Source organism: Sinocyclocheilus grahami, unplaced genomic scaffold (assembly GCF_001515645.1).
Source record: "Sinocyclocheilus grahami isolate Dianchi unplaced genomic scaffold, SAMN03320097.WGS_v1.1 scaffold1242.1, whole genome shotgun sequence".
NCBI classification, from domain to species: domain Eukaryota; kingdom Metazoa; phylum Chordata; class Actinopteri; order Cypriniformes; family Cyprinidae; genus Sinocyclocheilus; species Sinocyclocheilus grahami.
Genome location: NW_015506421.1, coordinates 226,143 through 244,171, shown reverse-complemented (window position 1 = coordinate 244,171; position 18,029 = coordinate 226,143). Strand labels below are relative to the sequence as shown.

Below are 18,029 nucleotides of genomic sequence, written 5' to 3'. Positions count from 1 at the left end.
CATAAGTGCACCAGTGTGAAGCACAATTCCCTGCACATTTGCTGTATATCCATAAAGTAATATCTTTGTCATAGTATTATTTCAGTGGTTAACTAACTGATTAAGACAGTCTCTGGCTGCCACCTTCTGGCATAACAATGTAACCTGCAATGAAAGAAGCCCAGGCATGATATTACTTTTTTTTTTTTAAATGGTGAATTGCCCAAAAAAAAGAAAAAAGATTTTCCATATGATTTTCAATTCATTATTTGAAGTGGGTTGGTTAAGGGTGTGATTAGTTGATGAATTGTGTGCATGGTTAATGATGGCTCTTAAATATTTAAATGCAATGTGTTGGTATTTGTGCATAATGTTTTGACCCTGGATGCTTACAGAAGCATCATCTTTTATTTATGTGCCAGAAACATCATGAGCATTCATAATTTTTGTTGGTTCATGCTGAACTGGTGTTGATAAATTTACTCTTTATATTAATAAGTCAATTCAATTGATATTGTCACTGTTTTTGTTCAAGTTGCATTGTCTGGAGATTTTTAAATTTTTTCCCGTTTCCAATTTCTGTTTGATTTATTATGAAGGGGCAAATTATAATCTATATAAAATTAAAACATTTACATATATGTAGATTTAATTTATTTACATATTGTTTTCAAATATATTTATATTTATAGAAATCTAATATATTTACATATACATAGATGTAATGTTAAGAAATATTAGAAATTAATATATGGACATATATTGCAAATTCATATATTTACATAGTCTGATATATAAATGTATTTACATATAAAGGAAATCAATATATATAAATATTTCTGATAAAAATATATTTACATATGTTTATATGTGAAAAATTTTAAAAAGTGACCAAAATCAAATATTTAAATATATTTACATATATTGTATAAAATATATTTTCTTCTATTTAAATTTAAGATATTTAAATATATGACAATGTATTTACTATTAATATATTTCAATCTATGTGACTTCTGTATGGGCTGAATACTTTCATTTATATTTCGCTGTATATCCTGTTTTTATTAATAATTTGGGTGTATTTTACTGTTCATATTTGTGCGTTTTTCAAAATAAATGAACTGAATTAATTTCGAGTCTGTATTCATCATTCACAGCTGTTGAAACTTTAAAAAATTACTTTGGGCATATGAGGACATAAATTAGGTTAAACTACTGCATGTCCGCCCATAGAAAATAAATAAATATTCAAAATTACCTATTGATTACCAGCACACAACTAGTGATCTGCGACGTTGCCACGACGTAGCTGTTACTTACTGGCAACGTCACAAAGTTACGTTGTGGCAACGTATACGCACCTTTCACTTTTCCGGTTGCCACGACGTAACTTTGGTCACCAGATTACGTTTCAGTTACGTAACAGGTATGTATTTTTGTTAGCTGGGATATAGACCTGTTGCAGTTTGAAATAAATAAAACCGTTTTTAATCATGTTGTGACAAGGGTCTTCAGCTTTTAAACATGGCTGATGACAGCACAATAAATCAACCAACCCGGTATCGCGTGATAATCGTGATCATGTAAAAAGTCCACACATTTACCATATTTTTACCATAGTAGCCTAACTGTTGCTCGACCTTGTCATGTGTAGCCAATGCACAGTAACTACAACATATTTACCATGCCGTTACCTCAGTAATCGTAGTTTTACTGTGGTATTTGTAGTTACTAAAGCATAATCACCACAACACTTACTATGGGCTTACCTCAGTAACTGTGTTTTTACTCTACCATTTGTAAAGCACAGTAACCACAATGCTTGCCATGCCTTTAATACCTTTTTGTGAAGTCATTGTAATTCAATATTTTTTTTCTGTCTTGCAGTTACATCAGATCACATACTCCAGCAGCTCTTTAAAGAAGCCATCTATTGTAAAAGTCTCTTTCTCTCCTCTCTCTCTCTCTCTCTGCTAGAATTAACAGGGAACTTCAACTCAACGCTCCCAATGCTGATCTTGAAGAAGTTGTCAAGGAGGCTGAACAAGTCCTTCAAAGGTTCAACCCTTCACAGGTAATGTTGAAGACATTTAGTTAAAACTGATTTGCTTTAATGAACGCATCCTTATATTATGTGTTAAACAAATATTTTGGTCACAGATCATTTTTAACACACTGTCTCAACATGTTTATATTTCCCTTCGTTTCAGCTGAAAGGGAAGACCAAAGGAAGGCCTGTCATGGGATTTGAATTTGACCATCTTGTGGAGAAGACCAAAAGCTGCAAAGGCAAACACTTCCAATTTTTTTTTTTTTCATATGATACTGCACAAGCATACGCGTACAAAAGTCTTTTACTCCTACTGCTGTCATTGGCCATTGCCTCAACTCCCAAGCAGATTGTGCCCATTCTAAAAGTGTTTATATCATAAAGTTTATATTGTCCATTGTATTCTTTATTAATCTTTACAAGTTGGTGCCGTCTCTTCCTGTTCCAACAGTACGTGATAACTGTCCACACCTCATAGTCTGCCTTTCTTTCTATGTTGATTTTTGAACACATCTGTCTTAGAAGCAAGAGTCTGGAAATGCTAGTTTAACTTGTCACGTGACAAATCAGATCTTCAATTAATTTGGCCAAATCAGATCACTTAAAGCTGTTCACACCAAGAACAAGAACTATAATGAGAACAATTTTAGCATCCACACCAACAGACGATACTGTTCTGTTTACTTTTATACACGCTGCAGTTACAGAATGTTGTTATCTGCTATTTGTTGTTGTCAGTGTTTTTGTTGTTCATCATGTGATGCATTCTCTTTGTTCCTTCTTGCATGATTTCTCACAGATTACTTAGTCCTTCTCCATCAGCTCTCCACAATATCAGCCTGTCCAAAAGCTTCCACATCTCTCTCTCTCTCATGTGGCACATCTGCTCTCAGTCCTTTACTGCCAACTTCCAGTCTTAGCATGTCTACTTGTATTAATTTCTCCTCTACAGTCATCACTCCCATCTCTACTATAAGCACTCCTGTATACTTATTTTACCGAGGAATTTACCAATTAATTCTTTAAAAATCCTACAATGTGATTTTCTAGATTTTTTTTTCTCATTTTGTCTCTCATAGTTGAGGTATACCTATGATGAAAATTACAGGCCTCTCTCATCTTTTTAAGTGGGAGAACTTGCACAATTGGTGGCTGACTAAATACTTTTTTGCCCCACTGTATACAGTATATATATATATATATATATATACAGTATATTTCAGTTTTTCTTTTTTAATAAATCTGCAAAAATGTCAACAATTCTGTGTTTTTCTGTCAATATGGGGTGCTGTGTGTACATTAATGAGGAAAAAAATTAACAAATGATTTTAGCAAATGGCTGCAATATAACAAAGAGTGAAAAATTTAAGGGGGTCTGAATACTTTCCGTACCCACTGTATATTCTTGCTCAAAATGGTTGACTTTTATAATTATAAAATTATAATTCCTATTAACCATTCATTTGTCTTGCATTTAGTCACAATAGAAACAAACAATGATTACAGGAGATATATTTTTAAAGGTAATAATTGTAAAATACTGAAGCATTGTTCTTAATCATTTTTACCTATTTGTTTGTTAAAGGGAAGAAAATATATTTTCAACCTGAGCCTTGAATATGTTTTGGCATCTTTTGGCACGATTTCTGTAAACAAATTCTCATTAGACTTAGACTAAATTAGAATTACAATTTTAAAGGGGTTTTCTGTTGCATTTTTTTTAGTTACCTCTATGCAAATACATTTTTATAATCAACTGCTTTTTTGTTGTTTTCATTCTTTTCATAGTGGCACAAACTGGAGAGAGAATGCTGTTCTGGGCACTATGTTTATCTGGGAAAAGTTTTACATAGCAATAAACATTGGAAAATGACTACAAAATGTGTGATTCATGATGTTTTTTGTTTGTTTGTTTTTTATTCCTATAGTTCAACTGGCATATCTAAGAATGGCAAATTTGTAGGGTCCATTTCCAAGAAACAGAGAAGTGATTAATTGTTTACCTTTAATACACTATAAATACACTGTACATGTTACAGAAGCAAAATTGAATAATAGAAAATTACTGCCTTTTTGAATAATCATCAGAGGTGGGGGGGGGGGGTTTGTAAGCAAATTAAAAAATTTTACAGTATATGCAAACGTTTGAGTTTAAATATTGTACAGCAATTAATATTAGTGTAAACAATGTAGCCTATACAATGGGAACCATTATGCCCTCGTTGGAGAAAAAAATCACTGCACTCAACAAATCTATTGCTGCATCAGGTTAACCACACGATGCAATCTGTTGCAGTTTTATATTAGCCGGGGGACAAATAAATCTTTAACAGATTCTGTCCATTCACCACAAGAACCCTGAAATGACCATATATTGACAAGTGTGATGCCTCTGCTCAACTGGGTTGCCATTGGCTTTGAAGTTCCCTTGGCACTCGCAGAACTCGCTTTTAACCCAAATTAAAAAACGCTTAATGTTGCAAAGTCCGTTTTGCTGTTATTATTTCGTCAGTAATACCTTAAGTTAACAATGCAGTGTTGCTATGTCATGAGAAATTACCTCTTCACCGAGATCGTAACCCTAACCCTAAGCATAACTTCATTAAACTATAAATACGTTCTATCGATAGAATGGCAGAAGCTTATGTAGTTTAAAATGTTTAATAATACATTTAGGGAAAATACAATCTTTTTTAACAAAGGGTCATCTAAACATTTTCATTGTGCAAACATTTATGACATATTTAGGAGGCAGGCTGAAATTTGGTATTTTACTAAGAGCACTTTTTTTAAACACCTTTATACCACCTTTCCATATATGTTTGAAAACTCTGTCCAACATTATTTAATTAACATAGCATAAGTAGTTGTCCTGCCAATTTTCTCTTTGACACTACAGGTGCATCTCAAAAGTCATGGAAAAGTTCATTTATTTCAGTAATTCAACTCAAATTGTGAAACTTGTGTATTAAATCAATTCAATGCACACAGACTGAAGTAGTTTAAGTCTTTGGTTCTTTTAATTGTTGATGATTTTGGCTCACGTTTAACAAAAACCCACCAATCCACTATCTCAACAAATTAGAATATGGTGACATGCCAATCAGCTAATCAACTCAAAACACCTGCAAAGGTTTCCTGAGCCTTCAAAATGGTCTCTCAGTTTGGTTCACTAGGCTACACAATCATGAGGAAGACTGCTGATCTGACAGTCATTGACACCCTTCACAATGTTGATCTGCGCCAGCTGTAGCTCATCAGCTCAGCTATATAACACCTGTGCTATCCGTCCTGTGTTGTCAGATCGGTTGGTATTCCCGCTGTGTTCAGTTCTCTGTTCCTGTCCTTCGTCTCATTGGATTTCGGTTCCAGGATTCGCCCCCAAGGATTGTATGTTCCCGGGATATCCACGGGTGCCCATTTGCGTCCCTGCGCTACCAAGAGTGACTATATGCTGCACATGCCTTGTTTGACTCTTGCCCTTGGTCTGGTTGGGACTTTTTCCTAATAAACTGTTATATTTCACATTCGCAATTGAATCCTCCTTTTGTACCCGTGACAGAACGATCTGACCTACCTATGGATTCAGCGAACGCCTCGGATCTACGGGACTTTTTGTCTAACAACAATGCACGCATGGATCGACAAGAGGAACAGATGTTAGCTACGGGTTGAGCTGTGCAAGCCTTGGTAGCGCAGGTGTTCGAGATCACTACCCAATTCCAACAACTGAGATCGCCCACTGCGCCGCCCTCGCCGCCAGTTCTCCCCACTCCTAGAAGCACCGAACATCAACGCGAGCCGCGTCTACCCACACCTGAAGTGTATGCTGGTGAGCCCAATCTTTGTAGAGCGTTCTTAACTAAATGCTCCATGTTCTTTTCTCTGCAACCTTTGACTTTTTCTACCGAACAGTCCAAGGTGGCTTTAGTTTTGACATTGCTGTCGGGACGGGCAGCTCTGTGGGGAACGGCGGTGTGGGAGAACCAACATCCTTGCTGCTCTTCGTTCCACAAACTTGCGGAGGAGATGAGACAGGTGTTTGATCGCGCTGTAGCGGGTCGCGAAGCGGCACGCATGTTAGCCGATCTACGGCAGGAAAACAGACCCATCTCGGATTATTCCATTGAGTTCCGGACACTGGCAACTGAGTGCAAGTGGAACGAGGAGGCGCAGTGGGACATGTTCCTGCATCGGTTGGCTGACCGGATTCAGAAGGAGATTTTTATGATGGAATTACCCACTGATCTTGATGGACTCATCGAAATAGCTCTTCGGGTAGATCCCCGTCTACATCAACGTGATCAGCGAGGACGCTGCCAGCTGGCGTCGGAACTTCCTGAGTATTCCACTACCAGTTCCTGTAATACGGTCAGTCACACCTCGGATTATGAACCCATGCAGGTGGGAAGAGCTCGGCTTTCCCGGGAGGAGAGAGACCGTCGGAGAGCAAGGGGACTGTGTTTGTATTGCGGCGCTGCAGGTCACTTCCTGGCTGACTGTCAGGTAAAACGCCAAGCCCGGCAGTAGAGCTGAGGTTACTGTCGGGTGGATTGTCCCTGGGAAAATCCTCGTCCTCAACTCTCCTCCCGGTAAGACTGCAATGGGCAGCCGGAATCCACAACTGCGAGGCCCTGCTGGATTCCGGAGCTGAAGGTAACTTTATGGACTACAACTTAGCACAACACCTTCAGATCCCCATTGCTCCTCTCACCCATATTATCTCTGTCAACACACTCAACGGACAGGCTCTTCCTAGCATCACACATACTACTGAACCTGTCACCCTCATCACCTCAGGAAATCATATTGAGAAACTCACACTTCTGCTCACTGAATCTCCGCTGGCTCCTGTCATGCTGGGCCACCCCTGGCTGGTGCATCACAATCCCAGGGTGGACTGGGGCCAGAGCTCCATCTCGGCGTGGAGTGATCAATGTTATGCTTCTTGTCTTATGTCTGTTTGTTCGTCTGTGTCTTGTTCTTTGTTGCAGAATGAGCTGGTGAGCCTGTCTAACGTTCCCAAGATGTACCTCGACCTGAAGGAAGTGTTCAGTAAGTCCCGGGCTGCTTCTCTTCCTCCACATCGTCCCTATGACTGTGCTATAGATTTAGTACCAGGTACGTCTCTGCCTAAGGGCAGGTTATACTCGCTTTCTGCTCCAGAAAGGGAGGCCATGGAGAAATACATTTCTGATTCTCTAGCAGCCGGGCTCATTCGTTCCTCCTCTTCTCCCGCGGGGGCAGGGTTTTTTTTCATAGGGAAGAAGGATGGTTCCCTGCGACCTTGCATTGATTACCAAGGGTTGAACAACATCACGGTAAAGAATACTTATCCTTTGCCATTGATGTCTTCAGCCTTTGAGCGGTTGCAGGGAGCATCCATCTTCACCAAATTGGATTTGCGTAACGCTTATCATTTGGTCCGCATAAGGGAGGGGGATGAGTGGAAAACTGCATTTAATACCCCCAGGGGGCACTTTGAATATCTTCTGCGGAGGTTCGGGCTGTCCAACTCCCCCGCGATTTTCCAAGCACTCGTTAATGACGTGCTGAGAGACATGGTCGATCAATTCATATATGTCTACCTGGACGACATATTGATATTTTGTCAGGCGGGTGCTCCAGAGGCTGCTCGAGAATGGGCTTTTTTTCAAGGCGGCCCTGATCCCACACGTCAGTTTGTGGTGGAGGTCGATGCGTCAGAGGTGGGGGTAGGTGCGGTTCTTTCCCAGCGCTCTTCCTCGGAAAACAAGATGCACCCTTGTGCATTTTTTTCTCATCCTTTGTCTTCCGCTGAATGTAATTATGACATTGGTAACAGAGAGTTGCTGGCAGTCAAGTTAGCTTTGGAGGAATGGCGTCATTGGTTGGAGGGTTCGGGGATACCCTTTATCGTCTGGACCGATCATAAGAACCTAGAGTATATTAGATCCGCTAAACGTCTTAATTCTAGGCAGGCTCGGTGGGCACTTTTTTTCGGTCGTTTTGACTTTTCTCTTTCCTACCGTCTGGGTTCCAAGAACATCAAACCCGACGCCTTATCTCGAATATTTTATTTTTCGAGCGCCCCTCTACTCCCAAGTGTATCATACCTGAGAGACTCATTGTCTCTACACTCACATGGGAGGTCGAGTCGAAGGTTTGTGTGGCCTTAGAAGGGGTAATGCCTCTGCCCGGATGCCCACCGAGTCGGTTATTTGTGCCAGAGAGATTACGGTCCGACGTTATCCGGTGGGGTCATTGTTCCAATGTGACTTGTCATCCAGGAGTGAATCGTACTAACGTTCTTGTTAAACAGCGATTCTGGTGGCGTTCCATGGCTCGTGACATCCGGGATTTTGTTTTGCCCTGCTCAGTTTGTGCTCGTGGTAAGACTTCCAATCGACCCCCGGAGAGGTTACGTCAACCGCTGTCTGTCCCTTCGAGACCCTGGTCTCACATCGCGCTCGATTTTGTCACTGCCCTCCTGCCCTCCCAGGGTAATACGGTCGTTTTGACCGTAGTGGACCGGTTTTCGAAGGCGGCTCATTTCATTCCCTTGCCCAAATTACCCTCTGCCAAGGAGACAGCGGTTACTGTCGTTGATCACGTCTTTCGCATTCATGGTCTCCCGATGGACGTGTTTGCGACAGGGGACCCCAATTTGTTTCCAAATTTTGGAGAGAGTTTTGTCATTTACTGGGGGCGAGTGTCAGTCTGTCCTCTGGCTTTCATCCTCAGAGCAACGACCAAACTGAGCGGGCCAACCAGGACCTTGAGAGAATGTTTGGTGGCACAGAATCCCTCCTCCTGGAGCCAGCAACTCTCATGGGTTGAGTACGCTCATAACTCGTTACCAGTGTCGTCAACGGGCCTCTCATCATTTGAGTGTAGTTTAGGTTACCAGCCACCCATTTTTCCTGACCTGGAATCCGAGGTCCCCTCTGCTCACTCCTTCGTCCAGAGGTGCCATCACACTAGGAGAAGAGCCCGTGAGACTCTCCTCTGGGTGGGAGCGCGCACGAAGGCTCAGGCCGATCGCCACCGGTCGAAGCCTCCCGTCTACGTCGTTGGTCAAAAAGTGTGGCTTTCTTCCAAGAATATTCCTCTCCGGCCCGTTTGTAATAAACTAGCCCCAAAATGTATTGGCCCATTTACTGTCACTAAGATTCTTAGCCCAGTGGCAGTCCGCCTCAAACTTCCTCCGGCATACCGGAGAATTCATTCCATCTTTCATGTCTCTAAATTGAAGCCCGTTTTTCATTCACCCATTAATCCGCCAGCCCCCCCCCCCTAAAACCCCCCCCCCCGGTTTCCCCCCCCCCCCCCCTCGTAGATGGGGAACCAACTTATTCGGTCAACCATATTCTGGACTCGAGACGGAGGGGACGCGGATTTCAGTAATTGGTGGACTGGGAAGGTTACGGTCCAGAGGAGAGAAGTTGGGTTCCTGCCAGGGACATTCTGGATCACTCCCTTATTGATGATTACAATCAACGAGTAAGTTCGCCTGGGAGCGCCAGGGGCACTCCTAGGGGGAGGGGTACTGTCACGGTTCATGGGTTCACTGACTCATTTTCGCTCTGTGTGTATGTGTGTGTGAGTGGGTGTGTCGGTGATTGCTGCTGACTGTTGATCTGCGCCAGCTGTAGCTCATCAGCTCAGCTATATAACACCTGTGCTATCCGTCCTGTGTTGTCAGATTGTTTGGTGTTCCCGCTGTGTTCAGTTCTCTGTTCCTGTCCTTCGTCTCATTGGATTTCGGTTCCAGGATTCGCCCCCAAGGATCGTATGTTCCCGGGATTTCCACGGGTGCCCATTTGCATCCCTGTGCTACCAAGAGTACAAGAGTATAGGACTATATCCTGCACATGCCTTGTTTGACTCTTGCCTTTGGTCTGGTTGGGACTTTTTCCTAATAAACTGTCATATTTCACATTCGCAATTGAATCCTCTTTTTGTACCCGTGACATCCACAGTCTGTGATGATTTGGGGTGCAATGTCATCTGCTGGTGTTGGTCCATTGTGTTTTTTGAAAACCAACGTCACTGCACCCGTTTACCAAGAAATTTTGGAGCACTTCATGCTTCCTTCTGCTGACCAGCTTTTTGAAGATGCTGATTTCATTTTCCAGCAGGATTTGGCACCTGCCCACACTGCCAAAAGCACCAAAAGTTGGTTAAATGACCATGGTGTTGGTGTGCTTGACTGGCCAGCAAACTCACCAGACCTGGGGTATTGTCAAGAGGAAAATGAGAAACAAGAGACCAAAAAATGCAGATGAGCTGAAGGCCACTGTCAAAGAAACCTGGGCTTCCAACCACCTCAGCAATGCCACAAACAGATCACCTCCATGCCACGCCGAATTGAGGCAGTAATTAAAGCAAAAGGAGCCCTTACCAAGTATTGAGTGCATGTACAGTAAATGAACATGCTTTCCAGAAGGCCAACAATTCACTAAAAATGTTTTTTTTATTGGTCTTATGAAGTATTCTAATTTGTTGAGATAGTGAATTGGTGGGTTTTTGTTAAATGTGAGACAAAATCCTCCCAATTAAAAGAACCAAAGACTTAAACTACTTCAGTCTGTGTGCATTGAAATTATTTAATACACGAGTTTAACAATTTGAATTGAATTACTGAAATAAATGAACTTTTCCACGACATTCTAATTTATTGAGATGCACCTGTATAATCAGACTTTGATTTACAGCCATTTGAAATGTTAAATTCTTTTGCTCTTCCAGGGGCCTCTACCGGGCCCCTGGGGATGGAAGGGCAGTAAAACATACACAGATCTATTCCAAACAACCAATGTGCCTTTCAACCTAAATTAGAATTCAGATACTAAAATGGAGTCAGATTGAGTTAAACCTAAATTGAATAACTCTGCACGCTGAAAAGACCGAACACGCAAGAGACCTTCATCCGCCACTGGGTACCTTCCTTGGGCCAGGTTGCGCGGACCTTACACTATACACATCATTACACACTACAGCAAAACAATTGAAAACACAATGCTCAATTTGCGAGAAGGTTCTTTGTTTCATAACTGCCAATGCATATTTTTAGAAACTTTACAGTAATGGATGTTCTTAGATCTCTGCAGAGGATTAGGCATATAGATTTGTGAGTTTCCATGAATCCATCCTTGGAAAGCCTCCACTGGGATGTCAACACAGGTCAGCTCCAGAGGATTGGCTTTTGTGTTTTAGCATTTGAGAAAAACTGTAATATGACCAAATGTTCATGTCTTAATTAAAACACTCATGGGCATTATGTGTATTGTTTACTAAATTAAATGGTGCATTTACCAAACACTATCCCTAATACAGAATATTCACCATACTTTATTATCCAACACCATGTGCGATACTTTACTGGAGGATACAGCATAAAGACAGCTAAAGTAGTGTATTAAGACAAATGATATTCAAGAGAAATAAAAATGGGTTATGTTAAAACCATGTTATTTTAATCAGAGGAAGCCCCCCCAAATGCATGCATGGTGAAATGTCTTGAGCACCAAAGAATCACGTCCAGTTTCCTTATCATCATCAGAGCTCTCCTGGTTTCTTCCTCTTCTTGCTTATCCATGTCCCTATCATAATCTTCTGCCATGTCATACAACATTTGCAGTTGTTATGCAGCACCCTACAGCACAACTGATGAACAAAAGACATGTGACCAATTCAAATCAAATCACTTTATTGTCATGAACATACCATGAACGCAAGTGTACAGGTGGTGAAAGTCTTGGGTGCAAGCTGCAGCATGACAGTATGGATGACAAATGAATGAATAAATATGAAATACAAATACTGAATATATATGCAACACATATATAAGGGACTCAGTACAGGTAGAGAACAGTATATGGTAAATATTATGCTACACAGCTCATGAAATAAAAACAATAATCACAGTACACATATACCTTTGTAGTGCAGCACGGTATGAATTAGTGCAAACAGAATGTCATGGTGCAGAATAATAGCGAGTCCAGTCAACGTAACTGATAGAGTGCAGTGCATATGAGGTTGGTGGGGTGTACTGTGTGTTGTGATGTTCTTACATTAATGCACCACTAGATGGCACTCCAGCCTCTTGAGTTAGATTTAGATTGGGAGTAAGGGTGAAGAGTAAGAAAGAATGCTGAGCATGTTATCCTGCTTGTTCATGGTAGTTATTAAAGTTTACTAAGAGGAATACACAATTTTGTGCTTCTTGTCTACATGAAGACATAACAATATTGGCGACGAGGAAGTTTTTTACAAGATTTCCTGAGGATGGCATCAGTAAGTGCTCCATTTCCCAGTCCTTTTTTGCCTTGTCCCGGTGAGCCTGCTATACCACTAGTAACATGGCTGAAGATGTTTAAGAACTACATGCTAGTCATCAATGCTACTGGAGATTCCTGGCCAGAAGCCAGAAAACGGGCTTTGCTCCTTCACTGCCTCGGAACTGAAGGTCAGAGACTGTTTTATACATTGCCCAATACCGGTGACGATCTGACAGATGCTATTAAAGCTTTGGAAGAGCACTTCATTCCAAAAAGAAATGTGGTCATGGAAAGACATGCCTTCAGGAAACAGATGAAACGGTAGTGCAATATATTGCTGCATTGAGAGATTTGGTGACTACTTGTGAATTTGCTAACAATCTTGACAATATGCTGCGTGACCAGCTTGTAGAAAACATTGCTAACCCTCGCATTCGTGAAAGATTATTAGTGGAATCTAAATTGACACTGGAGATTGCAATTACAATTGCCACACAGCTAGAGGCCGCCGATGCTCAGGCAAAATCAATGGCTACAAGCAACCCTGCTCCAGTACAAGCCGTACATGCCACTCCTGCTTCTGGACGACAGCGTCCTAGGGCCAAATTCAAAGCACGTACCTCATCAAAAACCTCTGTTTCTGCTCCGTCAGCTCGGACATGCTTTCGCTGTGGCTCTGCTGGACATCTTGCAAACGCACCGAACTGCCCCGCTGTATCTGCTAAATGTAAGAATTGCAATAAGACTGGACATTTTGCACGAGTCTGCCGTTTTGCTCATACTCATTAAGTGCACTCAGTTGAATTACCAGAGGTTTGCATTCTCTATCTACCTGGAGCAACTGACCGTTTGATGTGTGATGTGATCATAAATGCCACACCTGCTGCCATCCCTGTGTCTCTGCAACTCACAGTGGACTCTGGTTCATCAGTGTCCATCCTGCCAAAACAATTGTATGAGCAGCATTTTCACACCGTGCCGTTACATGCTCCTACTGCCCGTTTAGTTACTTACTTACAAGAGCCAATTTCAGTACTAGGATGTTTACCTGCAACGGTATCTAAATATGGCCTTACCTGTCATGCACACTTCTTTATCGTCGACAATGGCACAGCTTTGCTAGGCATGGACCTGATTAAAGGACTCCAGCTTCGATTTGATGGACACAATGTGCTGCCGCCGCCACAATCCGCTTCAGTCTGTGCCCTCTCCACTCCTCCATCACAGCGTGCTGCATTGGGCTGTGTGAAAATTTTTACACACAAGGTTAACATTTCTGACTCTGTATCTCCTGTCAGACACAAATTGCGTCGCTTACCTTTCTCTGTGAGAGATGCTGTTTCCGCAGAACTGGAATGACTCTTGCATGCAGGTGTAATTGAAAGGATTGACTCCTCTCCATGGGTTTCTCCGATTGTTGTGGTCCAAAAGAAAACGGGGGGGATCTGCATGTGTGTGGATCTGCGAGGGCCCAACAAGGCAGTCATAGTAGATAGTTACCCATTGCCACACATGGAGGAGATGATGACATTACTGCAAGGTGCAACTGTATTTTCAACTATGGACTTGGAAAGTGCATACCATCAGGTACCTCTTCATGAAGATAGCCGGGACCTCACTGCTTTCATTACACACGAAGGCCTCTTCAGGTTCTGCAGGGTACCTTATGGTTTGGCATCTGCTCCATCTGCATTCCAAAAGATGATGGTTGTCATTCTGAAAGGACTCCAGAATGTTGCAAATTATCTGGACGACATCATTGTGTGGGGACGCTCACTACAAGAGCATGATGAAGCGCTAGAGAATGTGCTACAATGTCTCAAAGATGCTGGATTGGTGCTGAATGAGTCTAAATGTCAATTCAGAAAGCAGAGCTTGAAGTTTTTAGGACACATGGTGACGTCACAGGGTATTCAGCTGGATCAGGAACATCTCTCGGCAATAATCGATGCACCTGCACCATCGGATGCTGTTCAGTTGCATTCTCTATTAGGTCTTCTCTCATGGTACAACAAATTTATTCCCAATTTCACTTCCGTAGTGATGCCTCTGCGTACATGCCTGAGAGATGAGAGTGGATTTCGCTGGTCTGATGAAGCTCAACAAAGCTTAGCTGATGTAAAAAAGCTACTGGTACACAGTCCTGTTCTTGCACTATTTGACCCGGGGCTGCCAGTGTTCATTTCTACTGACGCGTCTGCTTATGGACTAGGCGCTGTCTTTGCACAAATATGCACTGATGGTCAGGAACGTACGGTCGCTTTCGCATCCAGAACACTCACCTCAGCTGAACAGAAATATTCCACCGTTGAAAAGGAGGCGCTGGCATGTGTTTGGGCAGTGGAAAGGTGGAGGACTTACTTGTGGGGCCGCAGATTTACTCTGCGGACTGACCATCAAGCCTTAACGACGCTGCTGACCACAAAAGGGACTGATAGAGCTGGTATGCGCATAGCCCGGTGGGCTGCTCGGTTGCTCTGTTTCAACTATACGGTTGAGTACCGTGCTGGATCTGAAAACCACACTGCAGATTGTCTGTCCTGCTTGCCCCTGCCTCTTACTTTGGATGCTGAGTCGGATACAGAGCCTGAGTTTGTTGCTTTACTGTCCACTGGTCCGACTGCCATATCACAGGATGAGTTTGCTGCTGCCTCTGCTCGCTGTTCTGAACTCTCTGCCCTGCGCACACAAATTGCGAGTGGATGGCCTCCATTTTCTGCTGCTTTGGATCCTGTTCTTCGCCCGTACTACAAACTCAGACATGAGTTCAGTGTGCAAGCTGATTTTGTGTTTAGAGGGTCTCGATTGGTGGTACCTGGGGAACTGTGTGAGTCATTGGTCCGCATTGCACATGAGGGCCATCAGGGGATTGTAAGAACAATTTCACAACCTGTGTGAAATGTATTGGTGGCCCAAAATGGACACACTTGTGGCAGAGAAAATTACTGCCTGTCAGTTATGCCTTTCTCTGGATAAAACTGCGAAAGCCTCTGCTGTTCCACTCCAGCCTGTTCCTTTACCTTCTGCACCTTGGGAAAAACTGGCGATAGACATTGTGGGCCCTTTCGAGACTGCTGTCTGGGACTGTCGATATGCTCTGACACTCACTGACTATTATAGTAAATGGCCCGAGGTAGCCTTTACTGCGTCTGTTGCAACAAAACAGGTGACTGCATTTCTTACCTCTGTCTTCAGTAGACACGGCAACCCGACCACTTTGGTCAGTGATAATGGGCCTCAGTTCACTTCCCCAGAGTTCGTGCGTTCCTGAAAGAGAGAGACATTAAGCACATTCGCACATCAGTGTATCATCCTGCTGCAAATGGAGCTATTGAACGCTTCCACAGAGTTCTTAAGAGTACAATTCAATCAGCAATCCTACAATCAGCACCATGGAAAACAACAATGACTGACTTCCTGCAGATCTATCGCGCTACACCTCATGCTGTGACAGGCGTTTCCCCCTTCGAATTACTTCATGGAAGGAAAATGCGTACCCGCCTCAATGTCCTGAAACCCTCACCTTCTGGTCATGAGCCTAAACAACTGCAGAAGCGTGTTTCATCACGTCAGGATGTCATGAAATCTCGCTTTGACCACAAGCATCGTGTGCGTCACTTTTCTTTTCAAAAAGGGGATAAATTGCACGTTAAAAAGTCAGCACATGTACCAAAAGGCCATCCAAAATTCACTCCTCCAGTTAAGGTTAGGAAAAAAGTTGGCCCTTACACCTACCTCTTGGATGATGGAAAGAAGTGGCATGCATCGTGTCTCGCACCCGTGCCGACTAATGCGGTGGATAATGGACTGACCACCAATGCTGAAAACTTGATTCCCTCTCATGTTCCATTGTCTGGAAATGTAGTGTCTTCTGATGCTTGTCCACGAGAGAAACGTCAAAGACGTGAGCCAGATTGGCTAAAGGACTATGTCTATTAGTCACCAAAAAAAAAAAACCTGACATGGACTTTTGCAACATACATTACATACACTCACATGAAAATTCAAGTACTGAATGGTATTAGAGTAGTTTGGTTCATGTGGCTTATTGTTTTAAATGCTCCATTGCATTCAGTTAATGTGTTTCTTAGTGTATAATTCATATACATGTGAAATCGTTGATACATTACAGATCTGATGTTCTTTATTGCCGTTTCATGCCAATTGTTAGTTACAGAAATAATTCATTTAACTAAGAGGGGAATATGTGATGTCCTTACATTAATGCACCACTAGATGGCACTCCAGCCTCTTGAGTTAGATTTAGATTGGGAGTAAGGGTGAAGAGTAAGAAAGAATGCTGAGTATGTTATCCTGCTTGTTCATGGTAGTTATTAAAGTTTACTAAGAGGAATACACAATTTTGTGCTTCTTGTCTACATGAAGACATAACGTGGTGTTACTGGTACGAGTGCAGTTCAGTCTGATTACCTGTGGAAAGAACTTGTCTCGCTGTCTGCTAGTGCAGGTTCTGCGATAACACCTGCCTGATGGTTACGGTGAGAGCAGTCCATGGCTCGGGTGGCTGGAGTCTCTGATGGTCCTCCTCACACACCACCTGGTGTAGATGTCCTGGAGAGACAAAACATGTATTTAGGGTGTGGTAAATCAGTAAACAATATATAGTATTTTTATTTCTAATTGTTGCTCTGGACTTACCATTGATTCTTGTTGGAGGTATGGGCCAAAGGAATCCCTCCACAACTATCTTGCAGTTGTTCAGTTGTGAAATTTACTTTTATGGGCCGTAACATCTGAGCTGTCACAGTAGAGCTATTTGTGAATGCAGTCTTCACAGCACATAACTGATGGGTTCAGGCAGCAGTGCAGTACTTGGTGGCCATTGAATTGATATATTCATCAACTGGCTTCATCTTTCTTCAAACAAACAGACAAGACAATGTCAACATTAACTCCAGAGAAATGGTGTTGGTGAATACAGGTGCAGGTGTAAGTACTCACCATATTCAGTCATTTTCTGCCCAAATCCCAGAGATGATGCACAGCTGATTTGCTCATTCTAGGAGCTATAAAAAGATGTATATGCGAAAAATGATTTGACTTGAAGAGTCTTTTGAGAGATCAACATCAATGCTGTACCACACACAACTGCATTGAATACAGAAATACCAATGGAAATGTGCAACTTTTCAGCTATCTGTCTTTTCTGTTTGTGAACAAGACCACGTTCATTTCTCATTCATCAGGACTGGCTTGCTGTGACCGATTTTCTTTGCGTTTTTGGTCTTCAGCTGTAAAACAAGAACATTTTTATTGACCCCATGTTTAATTATTATTGTTGCTTAAACATATAAATGAAGCAGTTATAATTATATACTTCAAGCTCAAGTTCCCTGGCTCTCGCAGGCTCCTGAGTTCATCTGTATACATCAGATTCTGAGTCTGAGAAAAGGCCATTTGCAAACTCTCAGTTTCTACCTTACAACAGAGCATAAAAGAATGTGTAAGTGAGGGAGGGAGTAAAGGTTTTATGACACAGAGGAACAATATCGTTGGAATCTCTTTCAGAACAATTTTTTTTTTCCAGCTGATGAACAATAAAAACATTGACAGCCAATCAGAATCCACCAGACTTTAAAGAGCTTGAGCATTTTATGGTAGACAACATAACCACAGCGCATGCTAATAATAAACAGAACAGTATCGTCTGTTGGTGTGGATGCTAAAATAGTTCTCATTATAGTTCTTGTTCTTGGTGTGAACAGCTTTAA

General features: G+C 42.1%; 2 long non-coding RNA genes across 2 annotated transcripts in view; one reads left to right on the top strand and one right to left on the bottom strand.

The window, feature by feature from the left end:
* Positions 1–2,249, top strand: part of LOC107568417 (uncharacterized) — a 12,975-nt gene extending 10,726 nt beyond the window's left edge. Inside the window, exons 2-3 of the long non-coding RNA XR_001606751.1 lie at positions 1,960–2,056; positions 2,193–2,249. This is a non-coding gene — a long non-coding RNA (uncharacterized lncRNA). The remainder of the gene's footprint in view (positions 1–1,959; positions 2,057–2,192) is intronic.
* Positions 2,250–16,660: 14,411 nt separating this feature from the next.
* On the bottom strand, positions 16,661–17,464 carry LOC107568420 (uncharacterized). Its single transcript, XR_001606753.1, has 4 exons — positions 17,428–17,464; positions 17,260–17,324; positions 16,957–17,175; positions 16,661–16,869 (listed from the first exon to the last, which is right to left on the bottom strand). It is a non-coding gene; the product is annotated as an uncharacterized lncRNA (long non-coding RNA).
* Positions 17,465–18,029: the final 565 nt, after the last annotated feature.